General features: G+C 45.5%; 1 protein-coding gene across 1 annotated transcript in view; it reads right to left on the reverse strand.

The window, feature by feature from the left end:
- Nucleotides 1-15,500, reverse strand: part of LOC124711578 (UDP-glycosyltransferase UGT5-like) — a 135,349-nt gene extending 119,849 nt beyond the window's left edge. The window contains exon 1 of the mRNA XM_047241724.1: nucleotides 15,265-15,500. The gene's annotated coding sequence lies outside the window, so the exon portion shown is untranslated. The remainder of the gene's footprint in view (nucleotides 1-15,264) is intronic.
- Nucleotides 15,501-15,978: the final 478 nt, after the last annotated feature.

Below are 15,978 nucleotides of genomic sequence, written 5' to 3' on the forward strand. Positions count from 1 at the left end.
GCACTTTCATGCCCTTCCGTCTTGCTTGTGTTTATCTTACGCCGCGGTGTCTCTAATTATTTGTACTTGTTCCTTGAAGTCGTTGTTCAACAGGTAAGTGTGTAATGGCTGATGGATCTCTTCAACTAGGACATTTCATTGGCTGTGTGTGCCATGTTTATTCCACACACAATGAACCTCGTTTGCTTGCGCATTCCGACCTGCTCTGTTTACGGCAGTGTGAGGGATACATTCTACAAAGTAACCGACAATGACTTCAAACAGCCCATCGAAGAAGTTTATCGCTCCGTAGTAAGTAGCTCACACCCCAAACTTCGAACGTTTCCAATTTCGCTACTAAATTTGGTAAAAATTTGTTCTGTGAAAAAAAACGATATATTGTTGGAAAACAAATAATTAAATAATGTTCATAACTCGGCGGAGAGAGTAATGTTTAGTGCGTTTATCCGTATAAGTAATTATCCCAGTAACTTATTATTTTGAGGGTTTCAGATAAATATACCGTACCTGAAATAAAGGTTTTATCTTTCCTAATGTACCTGATGGCAAAATTAGTTATTCGGGTTTACACCGAAAATTTTTTTTTGTTTGTTTGTGGTTTTAGGGCGCAAAACTTCTATGGTCATTAGCGCCCAGCCCGTGATGTAGGAAACAGGAAAAAAACGAAATTTAAAATCAGCAGCAAGGGGAACAAAGTCATAAAATTTGAGAAACTAAAGGCAGAAGGAATGCTTAAAAATCCACTATAGAAAGGGGTTGGTTGTCCCCCAAAAAAAAATCAAATGACTGACGTCATTTCACTGTCACTAATAAACTGTAGAACGCGGTCAGCTGAGCGCGTGTCATCTGCTAAAATCAACGATAGATCAGGCGATAGCTGTAGACGGGAGCGTAACGGATTAAAATAGGGGCATTCAATTAAAAGGTGTCTGACCGTCCACAGCTGAGAGCAGTGGGGACAGAGTGGGGGAGGATCACCGCTTAAAAGATGTCGATGGCTAAAAAGACAGTGCCCTATCCGGAGTCTAGCTAAAATTACCTCCTCCCGACGACGCGTTCGGGAGGAAGAGGTCCAAGCGCAAGGAAGGGCTTTCACTTCCCGCAATTTATTGTGGGGAAGTGTTGACCAATGCGCATGCCATAAACGAGCAACTTGGCGACATAAACCGCTCCGTAGATCGGTAAACGGAAGAGACTGAATAGCTGGCCGAGGAAGAGAGACTGCAGCCTTGGCCGCTATATCGGCCGCCTCATTCCCACAGATACCAGCGTGTCCTGGGAGCCAGAGGAACGCCACTGAGACGCCCCCCAGGTGGAGCAAGCGCAGACAGTCCTGAATCCGGTGGACCAGAGGGTGCACAGGGTAAAGAGCTTGGAGACTTAGGAGAGAGCTGAGAGAATCTGAGCAGATTACGTACTGTATCCGCTGATGGCGGCGGATGTAGTGGACAGCCTGGAGAACAGCGTAAAGCTCCGCAGTATAAACCGAACACTGGTCGGGAAGCCGAAAGTGATTTGGGGTGTCGCCAACAATATAGGCACTCCCTACACCTAACGATGTTTTCGAGCCGTCGGTGTAAATAAATGTGGCTTCCGTCATTTGTGCACATAGAGCAGCAAATGCCCGACGGTAGACAAGTGTAGGGGTACCATCCTTGGGAAATTGACAAAGGTCACGGAGCAGGCAGATCCGAGGATGGAGCCAAGGCGGTGCTGTACCCCAAGTTGTCAAGATGGTTTTAGGAAAGCGGAAGGAGAGAGAATGGAGCAGTTGATGGAAGCGGACTCCCGGGGGTAGTAGGGAGGAGGAGCGGCCTGCATACCCGACATCAAAGGAAGTGTCGAAAAAAAGGTCATGGGCTGGATTAGCAGGCATGGAAGACAGATGGCTAGCATAACGACTCAGAAGGACTGCCCGCCGATTGGACAGCGGAGGTTCAGCAGTCTCAGCATAAAGGCTTTCCACAGGGCTGGTGTAAAAAGCTCCAGACACTAAACGTAATCCACGGTGGTGGATAGAGTCGAGACGCCGAAGAATAGACGGCCGAGCAGAGGAGTAGACTATGCTTCCATAATCCAATTTCGAGCGCACTAAGGCGCGATAGAGGCGGAGAAGGACCACTCGGCCCGCTCCCCAGGAGGTACCATTCAGGACACGGAGGGTGTTAAGGGAACGCAGACAGCGAGCCGAAAGATAGGAAACGTGGGAGGACCAGCACAGTTTTCTGTCAAACATAAGACCCAAGAATTTAGCGACGTCGGAAAACGGAAGGTTGACAGGACCTAGATGTAAGGAGGGCGGAAGAAACTCCTTACGTCGCCAAAAATTAACACAAACGGTCTTACTGGGTGAGAAACGGAAGCCGGTTTCGATGCTCCACGAGTGGAGGCGATCGAGACATCCTTGAAGACGTCTTTCAAGCAGGCTGGTCCACAAAGAGGGAGCCCGAGACATCAGGAAGGAGACAATCCATAATTGGATTAATGGCGATGGCAAACAGTACAACACTCAGCACGGAGCCCTGGGGTACCCCGTTTTCTTGGGAGAAAGTACGGGAGAGAGTAGTGTTCACCCGCACCCTAAATGTGCGCTCTGCCATAAATTCGCGAAGGAAAAGGGGCAGCCGGCCTCGAAAGCCCCAAGAGAACAGTGTGCCGAGGATGCCTGTCCTCCAACAGGTATCGTATGCTCTCTCCAGATCAAAAAATATTGCTACCGTTTGGCGTTTCCGGAGAAAATTGTTCATGATATAAGTGGAGAGAGCAACAAGATAGTCAACTGCAGAACGATGCTTTCGGAATCCGCATTGGGCAGGTGTTAGAAGACTGCGGGATTCCAGCCACCAAGCTAAACGGTAATTCACCATACGCTCCAAAACCTTACAGACACTACTCGTGAGAGAAATGGGGCGATAGCTAGAGGGGAGATGTTTGTCCTTTCCAGGTTTCGGAACGGGAACGACAATAGCTTCCCGCCATCGCCTGGGAAAGGTACTGTCGGTCCAAATTCGATTGTAAAGGCGAAGGAGGTAACGCAGGCTATGGGTTGATAAATGCAGCAACATTTGGACATGGATACCATCCGGTCCTGGGGCGGAGGAGCGAGAAGAAGAGAGGGCATGTTGGAGTTCCCGCATGGAGAAAACAGTATTGTAGCTTTCGTGATTTTGAGAGGAGAAAGCAAGATGTCGCACTTCCGCTGCACGTTTCTTCGGGAGAAACGCTGGCGGGTAATTTGAAGAGCTCGAAATCTCAGCAAAGTGCTGACCCAATGAGTTAGAAATTGCGACGGGGTCCACTAATGTATCATGCGCGACAGTGAGCCCAGAGACCGGGGAGAAACTAGGCGCGCCGGAGAACCGTCGAAGCCGACTCCAAACTTCCGAGGAGGGAGTGAAGGTGTTAAATGAGCTAATAAAGAATTTCCAGCTTGCCTTCTTGCTATCGCTGATGACGCGACGGCATCGCGCACGGAGCTGCTTATATCGGATACAGTTTGCCAAAGTTGGATGGTGACGGAAAATGCGAAGAGCACGTCGCCGCTCACGTATTGCGTCACGGCATGCCTCGTTCCACCAAGGAACTGGGGGGCGCCGGGGCAAGTCGGAGGTGCGTGGTATTGAACGTTCCGCAGCTGTGAGAATAACGTCGGTAATATGTGTGACCTCATCGTCGACGCTGGGAAAGCGACGGTCATCGAATGTCGCTAGAGACGAAAAAAGTGTCCAATCGGCTTGGGCAAACTTCCAGCGTCGCGAGCGCATATATGGCAGTTGATGCTGCAGTCTAAGAACACATGGAAAGTGGTCACTCGAGTGTGTATCATCAAGGGCGAACCATTCGAAGCGCCGAGCTAGCGGAACAGTACCGACCGCAAGGTCCAAATGAGATAAATTTGTCGTGGAGGCAGACAAAAATGTGGGGACCCCAGTGTTGAGGTAGACTAGATCCGCTTGGTGGAAGACGTCTAGCAATAGTGAGCCACGTGGACAAGGATGTGGAGATCCCCAAAGCGGGTGGTGGGCATTGAAGTCCCCAACCAGCAAATAGGGGGGTGGAAGCTGACCAAGAAGATGAAGGAGATCAGCTCGTGCCATTGGTGTGGACGATGGAATGTATACCGTACAAAGAGAGAACGTGTATCCAGAAAGGGAAAGACGGACGGCGACAGCTTGGAAGGAACTGTTTAAGGGGATTTGGTGATAATGGAGAGTATCGTGGAGCAGAATCATGAGTCCTCCATGGGCTGGAGTGCCTTCAACAGAGGGGAGGTCATATCGAACGGACTGAAAATGAGGGAGAACAAAGCGGTCATGGGGACGCAGCTTTGTTTCCTGAAGACAGAAGATGACCGGCGAGTAGGATCGTAAGAGGATCGACAATTCATCCCGATTGGCTCGAATGCCGCGGATATTCCAGTGGATAATGGACATAGGGTGAACAGAAAATGGAGGAACGTGATCAAGGGTGCTGTCAACTCAACGACTGCTCAGAGCTTGCGACCGACAGCATGGAATGGCATTCAGTCGAAGGCAGAAGATCCTGATCCATAGGTTGGTCAGGAGCAGCTCCAGCCACCAACGATCGGCCAGGTGACCGGCCACCAGCAGTGCGCCTCGGCGACACAGAAGATGGCCGAGGGCGATTTCCGCCAGGTGGTGCTGTAGATGGGACACGCCTTGGCGGAGAAGGAGAGGAACTGTGTTTCTTCGTAGCCTTCTTGGAAGTATGATGTTTAGATGAAGGAGGAACCGATGGTTGTGAAGTTGCGGTACGTAAAAACTCTTCACGAGAATGCTCTTTTTTCGAAGACTTGGCGTCTGACTTTTGGGCTCGAGATTTAGCAGAACCCGACGAAGGGTGAGCCATTGAGTGGGCAGGCGAAAGTGGTGAGGTTGAACGGGCGATCTTTGCGCTGGCCGATCTGACGACCGTGGTACTAAAGGTGAGGTCGCAAGTCTGCGTGGCCGCCTCCTTTGTTGGCCGAGGAGAAGCAAGGACAGTGCTGTATTTTCCTTTCTGAGGCACAGTGGGCTGTCGACTGGCGAGTAACTTTCGAGCAGCAAAGGTCGACACTTTTTCCTTCACTCTTATTTCCTGGATGAGTTTTTCGTCCTTAAAAACGGGGCAATATCGAGAGGAAGCAGCGTGGTCACCCATACAGTTGATGCAGCGAGGGGATGGAGGTGGACAAGCACCCTCATGGGCATCCTTGCCACACGTAACACATTTGGCCGGATTGGAACAGGACTGGCTGGTGTGATTGAACCGCTGACATCGATAGCAACGCATAGGGTTTGGGACATAAGGGCGAACGGAAATTATCTCATAGCCTGCTTTGATTTTTGATGGGAGTTGAACTTTGTCAAATGTCAAGAAGACAGTGCGGGTTGGAATGATGTTCGAGTCAACCCTTTTCATAACCCGATGAACAGCTGTGACGCCCTGGTCAGACAGGTAGTGCTGAATTTCTTCGTCAGACAATCCATCGAGGGAGCGTGTATAAACGACTCCACGCGAGGAATTTAAGGTACAGTGCGGTTCCACCCGGACAGGAAAGGTGTGGACCAGAGAAGTACGCAGCAATTTTTGAGCCTGGAGGGCACTGTGTGTTTCCAACAACAGGGTGCCATTCCGTAATCTGGAACAAGACGTTACAGGACCCGCAATTGCGTCGACACCTTTCTGAATAATGAAAGGGTTGACCGTGGAAAAGTCGTGACCTTCGTCAGACCGAGAAACAAGAAGGAACTGTGGCAACGATGGAAGAACCGTCTGTGGCTGAGACTCAGTGAACTTACGTTTGTGAGCAGACATAGTGGAAGGTGAGGAAACCATTGCGGAAGAATCCCCCATGATTACCGGCGTCTCCGATGGCGCGCTCCTTCCTTGTGGGGGCCCTCACCGAGGGCACACCCGCCTTAGGTGATTGTTCATACCTCAGGTCACACCTCCCGACAAACGGACGGAGGGACCAATCGGCACTTTCGGAAGGTATCAGCTCGGGTAATCACCCCTCCCTGGGCCTGGCCGTTACCAGGGGGTACGTACGTGTCCTACCTGTCTACCCGGGGCGGGGAATTACGCGTTACCCCGTCACCGGCTACGCATGGAAGTGCGTGGGTCGGCCTTCAGACACGCACAGGGAGGAAGAAAGAGACAGGGAAAGGAAAGAAGAGAGGTCTCAAACGCCGCAGCGGAGAAAAGGGTAAAGAGAAGACGTAAAGAGAAGAGGTAAGGAAAAGAGAAGGACGAAGAAAGATGAAGACATACAAGCAAGGAAGGCGAAGAGTGCGGTACATTTACAAGCGTCCGTCTCCGGACGTAGGCACAAACCATACTCCCAGAGGGGGAGAAAGGGAAGGAAAGAGCCAGAGGTGAGGGGGGGGGGCGAAGATGGGGGATGGGGAAGGATACGGAAAGGGGGGGTATGCAGCCCGGAAAAGAAGGAAGGCCACATTAGCTCGGGGTCCCGTGCTCGCTACACACGTATCCACAAAAGAGTTGTGGATCCCCTGGGGGATTTTCACTGAAATGTCATCGTACCAGTTCATATCCCGCAATACCGGTGAATGCAGCAATAAGACTGTGATAGAACACATCGTATAGCGGTTTCCGGAGTGCAGTTCTAGATGCAGATGAAAGTGCTCCGTTGAAAAACTTTGGGTATTCTGATTCGTGTACATTCCAGGCTCACAATTTTGGGTTGACAAGTGTGAGTATATAGTCCGACAAAGATCTACATCTACATCCATATTCCGTAAGCCACCTGACGGTGTGTGGCGTAGGGTACTTTGAGTACCTCTATCGGTTCTCCCTTCTATTCGAGTCTTGTATTGTTCGTGGAAAGAAAGATTGTCCGTATGCCTCTGTGTGGGCTCTAATCTCTCTGATTTTATCCTCTTGGTCTCTTCGCGAGATATACGTAGGAGGGAGCAATATACTGCTTGACTCCTCGGTGAACGTACGTTCTCGAAACTTCAACAAAAGCCCGTACCGAGCTACTGAGCGTCTCTCTTGCAGAGTCTTCCACTGGAGTTTACCTATTATCTCCGTAACGCTTTCGCGATTACTTAATGATCCTGTAACGAAGCGCGCTGCTCTCCGTTGGATCTTCTCTATCTCTTCTATCAACCTTATCTGGTACGGATACCACACCTGTGAGCAATATTCAAGCAATGGGCGAAAAAGTGTATTGTAACCTACTTCCTTTGTTTCCGGATTGCATTACCTTAGGATTCTTCCAATGAATCTCAGACTGGCATCTGCTTTACCGACGATTAATGTTATATAGTCATTCCATTTTAAATCACTCCTAACTCCTACTCCCAGATAATTTACGGAATTAACTGCTTCCAGTTGCTGACCTGCTATATTGTAGCTAAATGATAAAGGCTCTTCCTTTCTATGTAGTCGCAGCACATTATACTTGTCTACATTGAGATTCAATTGCCATTCCCTGCACCATGTGTCAATTCGTTGCAGATCCTCCTGCATTTTAGTACAATTTTCAATTGTTACAACCTCTCGATATACCGCAGCATCATCCGCAAAATGCCTCAGTGAACTTCCGGTGTTATCCACAAGGTCTTCTACGTATATTGTGAATAGCAACGGTCCTACGACACTCCCCTGCGGCACACCTCAAATCACTCTTACTCTTGGAAGATTTCTCTCCATTGAGCATGACATGCTGCGTTCTGTTATCTAGGAACTCTTCAATCCAATCACACAATTGGTCTGATAGTCCATATGCTCTTACTTTGTTCATTAAACGACTGTGGGGAGCCGTATCAAACGCCTTGCGGAAGTCAAGAAACACGGAATCTGTGAACCCGTGTCTATGGCCCTCTGAGTCTCGTGGACGAATAGCGCGAGCTGGGTTTCACACGATCGTCTTTTTCGAAACCCATGCTTATTCCTACAGAGTAGATTTCTGGTCTCCAGAAAAGTCATTACACTCGAACATAATACGTGTTCCAAAATTCTACAACTGATCGACGTTAGAGATATAGGCCTATAGTTCTGCACATCTGTTCGACGTCCCTTCTTGAAGACGGGGATGACCTGTGCCCTTTTCCAATCTTTTGGAACGCTACGCTCTTCTAGAGACTTACGGTACACCGCTGCAAGAAGGGGGGCGTACTCTGTGTAAAATCGAACTGGTATCCCATCAGGTCCAGCAGCCTTTCCTCCTTTGAGCGATTTTAATTGTTTCTCTATCCCTCTGTCGTCTATTTCGATATCTACTATTTTGTCATCTGTGGGACAATATAGAGAAGAAACTACAGTGTAGTCTTACTCTGTGAAACAACTTTGGAAAAAGACATTTAGTATTTCGGCCTTTAGTCTGTCATCCTCTGATTCAGTACCATTTTGGTCACAGTGTGTCTGAACATTTTGTTTTGATCCACCTACCGCTTTGACATAAGACCAAAATTTCTTAGGATTTTCTGCCAAGTCAGTACATAGAACTTTACTTTCGAATTCGTTGAACGCCTCTCACATAGCACTCCTCCGGTGACTCACCCAGCTACGTGAGTAGGACTCACGCACCGAGGGTTCCGTACAAAATTGTGTGTGGACAGTTTATCCATTCAATCGATAAACGCTATTCTTTTTGCCTGTCATCGACATGGCAACATATCGGTCCCAGACTTTCGAGCATGGTTTAATTTCAAGTCTGAAGTCGAATAGCAAATGACGAAAATACTTTTTTCGTATGGTATAATTACAAATTAACAATTATCAGATTTTTCCCCTTTACTTGTACTGTGAAAAGTTTCTTCTTGCCAAATTTAATGATTGCACGTGACGGGGAAGTACGGTATAGGTTTTAATGAGTAAGTTGGCGAGTATCAAATTATGTGACATAAATGGCCGTATCTTTTGAATGCATTGATTTGAAAGCTAACTTTTATTGTACCACCAAGGGACCTCAGACCTCAGTATACGACATGAAATTCAAACGTGAAACGTCTATCCATTTCTGAGAAAAAAAGGTCTTAACAGACAGACGGACAGACAGACAAGAAAGTTTTCTCGTCTGTTATAATTACAAGTTCACGTTTTTTCGATCATTTCCTTTTGTTGCAGTATGAAACCTTGCTACTTGCCAAATTTAATGATTCTAGGTCCACAGGAAGTATCCTGTAACTGTTGATGACCGAGTTTGCAAACATCAAAAATGTAACGTAAATGGTCGTATCTTTTGAATGCATTGACTTAGGACCTAACGTTTATTATGCCGCCAAGGGAGACTAGACCATAGTATGTGACAAATTTCACACACACACATTCATGAGAAAAAGGGATCTTAACAGACGAACAGACAGAGGTCTAGTCTGATAACAAATGAAAGAAAGACGTGTGATGTAGTTACAGATACACAGTTTTCGGATTTTTTTTCCTTTGTTGTGTGAAATATTGCTTCTTGCCAAATTTTATGATTTTAAGCCAACGGGAAATACTCTACAGGTTTTGATGTCTGAGTTTGCGAGTGTCAAATTGTGTGACATAAATGTCCGTATTATTTGATTGGACTGGCTTGGAAACTTCACTTTTAAAATCGTCAACCGATCGTAGGCCTTAATCGATGACGTAATTCTTAAGTAGAGAAAAGCCCTTTCACCAGTCGGACAAAGACAAAGAGGGATAAACTGATCCCACAAGTGCAGCTTTTTTCCACCAAATAAGATACGGAACCCTAAAAAGAGTGAGCAGCCGTACGAAACCTCTACTACCCAAGGTGTGTGTTAACTGTTGACAGGTTCGCGTGGTGCCTAAATATGAATGAACGGTTACCCATGTTATCTGCACTATGCCGGACGATTCGTTTCAAAAATTGCAGTGAGTAAATTATAATGTACTGATACTGAACCAATCTCTTTAGGAAGTAAATGGAATCCCGCCATGAACTTTGAAAAAAGAAAATATGAACGTTCTATTCGTATCTTTTTATGATGCGAGCCGGTTTGTTGCCTGAAGGTGTTCTTATAGGCCGAAATCTGTTCCCCATAGTAAACAATCACGATTAATACTCAACACTTCTGTGCTTCAGTATTAATTTATTTATAAAAGTGACAGAAGGACATTTAGCTGAAGTGTAGTTTCCAAATTTTGGTTCATTCGACGGAGACATAACAGTAAAAATGCATGGTTTGGCATGAAGTATAGATCTGAAAGGTTCAGAAAAAAATAATTAACTGAGATGTCTGGATTCTGCAGATAACTAAAATAGACCTTTTATTGGCTCACTAATGCACGAGTAACTAGTTAAAGTCTAATAAGATTAGAAGTTGAGAGATATGGATGCTGTCTCTTAATACAATTATTATCCAGTAAGTCATACGTGAGATAACGACTTTTTAGGCGATTACATAGATAACTGAAGCCACACACAAAGTAAATGCTTATCAATGATTGTGTGAATTGACTAAGACGTTTCGAGAATAAGATATATTTAGCTTAGGTTGGAGAAATGGCACCAAATATATAAATTAATAGCTTAAAAACTGCTTCTAAAAATCTATTCATCGTTTGTTCCCAGATCCCTGGAAACAGCGTAGGACAGGACCGAGAAGAATGAAACGTGTACAATTGTAGCACGGAAAACGTGAGTGCTTTGCAGAGATAATTAGAACTGCAGTGCAGCGGAATCTCTAATAGAGATACACAGTATCCTCTGAAAATTTCAATTCTGAATTTGAAGGAGTGGTTTTACTTCATAATCTACATCACATAGCAGTCACGTCAAAGAAACTGATATATGAAAGATTAATAACACACACTTGTGTATGTAACTATTGATCTCGTGACAGAAGGAAAATGAAAATAGGTCGTTAGATAGGGTGACTCGTGTGATTATCGTACAAGTCACAGCAGATAATACTACTGTTAAATAACACTGTTAATGAAGAAATTTAGCATACAGTAATCTGTCGTAACAGCATATTAGTTGTCAGTTGAAGATAGGCTTATTTCGAGAAGGAAGGAAGGAAGGAAGATTAGGGTTTAACGTCCCGTCGACATCGAGATCATTAGAGCCGGAGCACAAGCTCGCAATGTTTCAAGGTTGAGGAAGAAAATCGGCCGCGCTCTTTCAAAGGAACAATGCCAGCATTTGCCTGGAGAGATTTAGGGAAATCACGGAAAACCTATGTCTAGATGTACAGACGCTGATTTGAACCGTCGTCCTTCCGATTGTGTGCTAACCGCACACCTATTCCGTCCAGTTACTCGAAAGGGGATGCAGCAAATAAAAATATAGCAAATAAAATGTGGCCAAGTATTGTCAGTTTCCGTAACATCGTTGTAGAAACTTTCATGGATTTCTTTACACCGGTAATGGATAAATAATACCTTGTGTCCTTTTCCAAGCAAGAGCTCTGAAGATAACAGTAAGAATAATAAATCTCTCACTATAGAGAGGAGTACTGAGCACCATGCAATTCAGTTATTTGCAAACCTTTGATCTAGATGATGATTCATCAGAAAAATAGTAGCAGCAGGAAAGAAAAGGTAACACCAAGGAGAACTGTGTCGGCGGATGTAATAGAAAGGAGAGTATTTCCAAACTGCTTGAGGATAAAGTAGATAAGAAGCACTTGCGACTAGTGTCTCAATAGTTTAGAATTCATAAACTTAAATTTTCCGCTAAGCTAGTGATTGGTGCCAGTGACGAAAAAATGTCGAAGATGGTCTAAAAATTTTTAGATGTGAATCAACCATAATTAATGACGGGAATAGTCTGAAAGCTTGTGTCATGGACGTGTATGTGTCTTGGACATGTACGTGCTGAAAAAGATTGTACGACATGTGACAGACTCTTGGTGGTTCAATAACAATGCTACGAACTTCCTACGAAATTAAAGAGGGCTTCATCTCAGATTTTAACGAATTCAAAGCTTTACTGTGTAAGTAGGCTGTTCAGGTTTTTATGTTGGTAACGCCACTTAGCGCTCTATATGAAAGTCACTGGCTGTGCTGTGTGCAGTCTGTTGCTGGTTGGCATTGTTGGAATATTTGCTATTGTAGTGTTGGGCAGTTGGATGTGAACAACGCGTAGCGTTGTGCAGTTGGAGGTGAGCCGCCAGAAGTGGTGGATGTGGGGACAGAGATGGCAGAATCTTGAGAGCGGACGATCTGGACGTGTGTCCATCAGAAAGAGTAAATTGGTAATACTGGACATCATGAACTGATATATATGATGACTTGAACATTAAGATAAATACATTGTTTGTTCTCTATCAAAATCTTTCATTTGCTAACTGTGCCTATCAGTAGTTAGTGACTTCAATAGTTTGAATCTTTTATTTAGCTGTCAGTATGGGCGCTCACTGAATTGCAGTAATTCGAGTAACGAAGATTTTTGTAAGTAAGTAATTCATGAAAGGTATAGGTTATTGTCAGTCAGGGCCATTCTTTTGTAGGGATTATTGAAAGTCAGATTGCGTTGCGCTAAAAATATTGTGTGTCAGTTTAGTGTTGAACAGAATAAGTAAAGAGAGAAATGTCTGAGTACATTCAGTTTTGCACAGCTGTTTGACAATCAAATAACATAAGAGGTTTATCGGCACAGTAATTCATTAATTTTTCCAAGGGGATGTTTCAACTGAAAAGCAAAAGTGTATGGAGAAGTGTTCAGTGTGTTCAGCAATCGACCTGCCGAAAAATCGGGACTAGTGCAGCAGGGGATACAACCCGTCGGCTTTGGACATTGACGTCACAAGTCGCCAATCGAGAAGCGATTCTTCTTAGTGTTGTAGCTCCCTTCAGTGGCTGATAAAGTGTTTTTTGGCTTTTTTTAAAAAAAATCTCACAAGATAGAATAAACAGATCCACTTTATTAAGCAATCAGTAAAAAACGAAACTGAAACATAACAGCAAAAGCGAAAATGGTAAACTGCTATCTGGCGACTTGTGACGTCATTGTCCAAAGCCGACGGGTTGTATCCCCTGCTGCACTAGACCCGAAAAATCTAAGCTAGTTTTGGTTATAGGTAAAGTGAGTGGACAGATCAAAATCTGTCTTTACCGTCGCTCAGTGATTGTATTAGAACTGAAAGGAAGATGATACAGATAAGCCTGAGACTGGATTCAGTCTCCGCTGAGGAAGCTGGTAGTACAGTTACTTGTTTCAGCCATCGGGATGACGCCGACATGACGTTTTGAAACAAGTGCTCGTAGAACAGATCAACTAAAATTACTCAGAGGAAAGACAACTGGACCAGGCGTTCCTAAAAGCACTACGGTAAATCTTCAACAATTCTAGGTGCAGTCTGTGGTATGTCGCTGGAGCAAACAGACGTCCCAAGGGGTTGGCGACTGGATGAGTATTTAAACTGGGCGGAGAATTCTGCCGCCACGTCCGCCGGAGGACTTGCACCCGCCTCCATGCCCCCAGAAAGTTTGGGAGCATATTTCCGCACGATGTGAACTGCAAACTCATGCAGTCACTCGTTCTACTGCATCTTCGCCATTATGATGTAATTGAACGTGTCATGAATAGTAAAAACACAAGATGGTTGGAACTGAACAAGAAGGTGCATTAGATCTGCAACATTCGTGTATATTACCGTGTTAGTGTCTCATATTCCCAGTCAGGTTGCTTGCTACCTGACAAGTTAGGGGAATACCACACGATACGTCTACTTGTCTCAGGGCGCACGCCCCCCTGTACCTCGCTTCAGAGGTTAAACATCTCTTGACATTATCAAACAGGTTGTCTCACTTGTCTAGTTTACCACCTGTGCTCGTTCATAAAATAACATTTGAGAACCTTGCGCACGCCAGTTTTTTGTCGACAGCTGCGGGCCTGCATTGCATGTCTTTGGCCGTTGCCTAGGAACGAGACCACGCGCACACTTTGCCTGAATTCTTACGTGAATCGTCACCTTAGTTGGCGCGAGTAATGAGTGAATAGGCAAATATCCTTTAGGGACATTACGAATGTAGGTTGTGTACAGTTGGGAATGTGGGTCTCACGGGAAGCGTGCTAGGGATTAGTCCCTGCAGCCGCGCTATCCTCTGTGCCCTCGGTGGCTCAGATGGATAGAGCGTCTGCCATGTAAGCAGGAGATCCCGGGTTTGAGTCCCGGTCGGGATACGCATTTTCAGCTGTCCCCACTGAGGTATATCAAAAACACCTATTGGCAGCTGAGGGTTTCGTTTAATTATTTCATCAAAATAAAATTTTGAGACTTCCCACTGAGAGAAACTTCGAGAATTCAATAACGTGCAGAAAAAAAAGGATCAAATGGCTGACAATGAGGTGGTTACATTATGAAATAGAATACCCATTTACCCTTAAGTTTAAGCAGCATCAGAGCCCTGATGTGTAATTTGACGAAATCGACTTAAAGAAGCATGGGCATCTCATAACTTACTTTCGTAACATCCAACAGGACCCTCTTTATACTACTCGTCAGTCAACAACAAAAGCGAAGGAAAAGGACGTGGAGGATTTACTACTGTACATTCCATCTGGTCATCACCATGTTTTCAATACCCTACCGTGTAACACTGGCACAAGAACTTCCTCTGCTCTGCAAGAGCAAGCCGATGAAAGTGAATCTAAATTGCATTACATTCCTGCTGGGAAATATTTTCTACGAGCAAAGAGAAGGCACAAAATTATAATTATATATTTCAGAAATGGGATTTTCATAACTGTTTCTTTAATAAAACCTGAAGACTAGAACAAAGGGGAAGATACGAGAATAATACATTTGGTGCCCAAAAGAATCAAATCCAAAGTTTCACTTTTCTTTTGAATGCAGCAAGTAATACCACTTAAATTTGCCCTTATTCTGTATGGGAATACAGTATACAAAATATATATTTATGATTCAAACACATTAGAACGCTGTAAACGTTTCCCTGTAATTATCATGCAGGTTTCTCGTACGATGTTGTCAACCGTATCATGTCTGTTTTTCTGAGAACTTTCTTATTCGCTTGTGCACTGAACGCCTCACATATTACACTGTGAATAAATGTTGTCAAAGTGAAATTCTCCAGATGCCTGTAAATGTTTAATTCTTTTACTATGCAAACCATCGGCATGTAGACGAGTAGCGCGTGGCACCGCCCGCCCTGTTTGTAAGGATGTTGTAGTGTACACTGTTATGATTCCTGTTCCTCGCGCGTAAACATAGCCATGCCGTCACTTTGGTCAAGTTCACGTTGTTGCGTAACGTGTGTCAAGCATTAGTACTTCTGAAATGTATATACACACTTGTGTAAAAGCAGGTCAGGTCTTACCTTGTGTCCGTCAGCTGACTGGTGATCAGTGGCCCTACGACGAAACGGCGCTTGCTGCCTGCTTGTGACTGCACCACAGCGCACACACACTAGGTGTCGCTGGTCGCGAACAGATATACCGGCGCACGCTGACTTGTGGGAACTGGCTGCAGATCTGATATCTGCGCTTCCGCGGCTGCTCCGCCAGCAGCCGTTCTGCGCGCTTACGGCGCAAGAGCTGACGAACGCCCGAGGTCTTCGTGACGTAGTACCGCACGGCGCGTGTGGCGCACGGAGATGGTGACTCAGCCAGAGTCGCCAGATTGCGCGAGTTTCAGGCAGGTGGCGTTCAGAGTCGCACCGACAACGGTCGGCAGACGCAGTAGCCGGAGTACGTGGTCACATCGGCCGACAACCTGGTCACAGCGCGTCCTATTTCCTTCGTAAATTTTTGGTAGGATGACGAAGGTTACAATCTATTTCAACTGCCGTGGGGAAGATGAATGCCCCGACACCTCCGCGCTCGGAGAGGAGTGCTGCACTGCGATTCTTGCTAGTAATAGAGGGCCGAATGATGCGAGTGGTCTACATGTATCTCGAAACGAAATGGCTAGTACTGCACATTCTTTCCTCAAATACAGGAATAATAACAAGAGAAGTTTTAAGAATATATCAGCTGTAGAGAGAAACGTTGTTTTACGTAATCGAGATGATTCGTGGTGATACTGACAAGGA

Source organism: Schistocerca piceifrons, chromosome 8, assembly GCF_021461385.2.
Source record: "Schistocerca piceifrons isolate TAMUIC-IGC-003096 chromosome 8, iqSchPice1.1, whole genome shotgun sequence".
NCBI lineage: Eukaryota > Metazoa > Arthropoda > Insecta > Orthoptera > Acrididae > Schistocerca > Schistocerca piceifrons.